Raw genomic sequence first — 3,240 nt, 5'->3', positions numbered from 1 at the left:
TGATCATATGTGGTATACACTCTGACAATGACCTAACATATAAACCATTCTGTGAGGCTAGGACTTTGTGGTAAATGGGATTCCTTGGTTGGTTTCGTGACGTGTTTTAGGGTGTCACAGCTTGGTTTGGAAGAGTGATGGTATTATGCATAGATCTCTCTAAGGTTGTGAAGTTTCTAAAGAGATGCATTGGTGAGATAGACCAGAAAATAATGTTTGTGAGTGAGCAAGAGTGATCTGTATGCCTCAAATCAGCTCCTCTATTTCACATTATGGAACTTCAAAACTCTCTCTCTGCACATTTTGTATTCCCACGTTGTTTCCCAGAGTTGTTTTTTTTGGGGTAGCCAAGCTTTCGCCTCTCGTTTCCCCCGAGTTTTTATGTTTGCTTTTTGGGGGAGGAGGAGGGGCATCAGCAGCAAGCAAACTAACTCTGTGCAAGACTACTCAAAGGCCTACCTTGTTGTCTCATAAACTCTGCCACTGCCAAACTCTCAAGACGTGCATTTTCAATTTCATACCCGTTCTACGTGGCTACGTTTACAAACGTCCCCATTTTACTGTACATGCCTTTCCTTGCATCTAAATGTGTATCTACTTTTAAGAATTTCATTATACAACACTTTGTGGTGAGTTTCCTTTAGGTAAGTCTCAGGCTACCTCAGGTTAGGAATCTGCCTGACTTGGAGTGAAAGTCGATGGACAGCTTCTCTCAACATTGGTTGAGAGAAGTGGAGTGAAATATGCATTTTTGCAGCTACCATGTGTCTCTTGGTTCCACAAGGACCATTCCCTCTTTTGGAAGATAGAATCAGCCCATGGGTGTAAGAGTCAAATATTACCTTTTGCACATTGTGGGGTTTCAGCGCCCCTGTGTGGCTAATAATAGAACTGCATGGCATTACTCTAGTGGTTTGCTGAATAGCAAGGACAATGACGGCAGGTACCCTTTGAAGTGACTATCACATTCTTAACATTAGTTGAGAGTAGATATTTCTTTATTGTCTGATTTTCAGATATTTGCTTTACGTGCAAGAAAATGCACTGTGGTTGGGTGGCATAGGCCAGACATAACATCAAACAAACAAACAAGAATGACAGTTCTCGCCCCTCCCTTCCACATTACATAACATAGGAACATGTAGCTGTGTTGGAAGTTTTGCATTATGTTAATCTGTTTAGGAGGTGAGATGTATGGCTTAAAGCACAGTAGATAGATGCAGTTGCAGTTGATATCATAACTGGTATTAAAACAATGAGTGCGTCGTGCTTTGCTGTGAGGCACTATCAGAACATACTATGGGGGCCCTCTTACAGCCAAAGACCGCCTCTGGAAAGTGTGCCATTAGGATTTCAAAATGTCCTCTTGACATTGCATATTTCGGCCATCTGTTTGGTAGATTTGAATCAAAATGCTTCGACCTTCTGACACACACACGCCCCTCATTGGGTTCTGAGGAGTGTGAGAACATGGAGAGGTGAAAGGTCAACAGGATAAGATGTGACTGAGTTTAGGAGATTTTCTTTAGATGTAGGCTTACATCTACTGTTTATTTGCTTTCTAAACAAACCAAACACCGGCTGTGGTCATCATTCCACATGAAACACACAAACTGCTCATAAATGGCATAATTCCTCTTTACAATTTGTCATAGTCAATTTCAACTGGGTCAGGTTTGACATGTTTCCAACATTTTCACACTGTAGCCATTCTAACTTCTCCATTTGCAACGGATTCTTTCATTTTTCGGTTTGTATGTACTGTCTGAATGTGACCCCTATGAGTATATTCTGTCACTTGAACCAGGAAGTGATTGTCACAGAGCATCCTACCAAGACATCACTGCCATAGGTAAGCCTACTGTGCAGGTTATACAGTCCCCAAGTTGAAGACCCACAACAGTCAGTTAAAGGGGAAGTTCGGAATTTTACAAGTTGTCGAATGGTTCGTCACACTGAAAAGGTCTTTTTTTTACAACCATGGATTACGGATTCCCCTGGTCCATAGACTAGTTTCAGGGTGAGGAAGTTTCTTACATTAAATTGTAAAATACTGAACTTACCTTTAATGAAAATGAAGTTTCATTTTTAGAGGATGTTCCTATTGTATAGTGACGAAAAGTTTGTTTGTGCCATAACTGTGATGTTTGAACTGATGCTCACTATCCTGTTAATTTTGACCAAACATTTTACAGTTATGTTTACAAACCAACAGACCATGGAGAATGTGGTAACAGTAAAAAATATGTAATAAAATATCTGTAAAACAGGGTGAGAATAGTCTTGTTTCCTTGGTTGGAAGGTGGAGTTTCCCCACTAAAACCCTTTCTGTTGTGCCTTTACCCAGATTGCACTTGTATTCTTCTCTCATCTCAGTTTGTGGTCCGAAATTGTACCCAGACATTTGTATCCACATTTTCCAATTCCTGGCTGGGATTTTTGGGGGGAGGGCAACCCTTGAGGGTCTTCCTAAAATCAATATTCATGTCCTCAATTTTTTTCAACATTCACCTGCAGATATGAAGCAAAACACCAAGTATTCCACTACTTGGCCATTACCAGTATTATGATCATTTAGGAGGTTTATCATGACTGAGTCATCTGCATACACAATGATGTGTCTCCGTTCCTGGTTGCTTCTCCAGTCATCTGTATATAAATGGTAGAGGTGAAACAGCATAGCCCTGAGGTGCCCCTGTTAAGCTACACCTGTGAATGACTGATACTATAACTGTCTCTGGATCTTCTATTCTCTCTGAATGGTAGAAGTCAGGATGTCTAGAAGTCCTCATGTCCCTGGTCCTTTTCCTGGGCACTCTTTAGCTACTCGTGTTGTATCCAAATATTTCATTCTTGTTTGGTCGCTGTTAAGCTTTATTGCCTATTGAGCATGGTCATACATAACGTTGTCCTGTGACATAAATTGGGTACTGATGAGATGATTACTGGTATTGAACTCAAAATCAGTGCTTCACACTCTGCACGGCTGGACCCAAAAGACGTAGAGCTTTCGGTCCATGAGCGACAGTTGGCTTTTGAAGCCTCCGGTTACTCAGTAAGTAAGTTTCTGCTCTCTGGTGGTCTCTGGCGCTCTCTGGTGGTCTCTGGCGCTCTCTGGTGGTCTCTGGCGGTCTCTGGTTGTCTCTGGCGCTCTCTGGTGGTCTCTGGCAGTCTCTGGCTGTCTCTGGCGCTCTCTGGTGGTCTCTGGCGCTCTCTGGTGGTCTCTGGCGCTCTCTGGTG

This window comes from Salvelinus sp. IW2-2015, linkage group LG24 (assembly GCF_002910315.2).
Source record: "Salvelinus sp. IW2-2015 linkage group LG24, ASM291031v2, whole genome shotgun sequence".
NCBI classification, from domain to species: domain Eukaryota; kingdom Metazoa; phylum Chordata; class Actinopteri; order Salmoniformes; family Salmonidae; genus Salvelinus; species Salvelinus sp. IW2-2015.
This window is presented reverse-complemented; position numbering follows the sequence as displayed.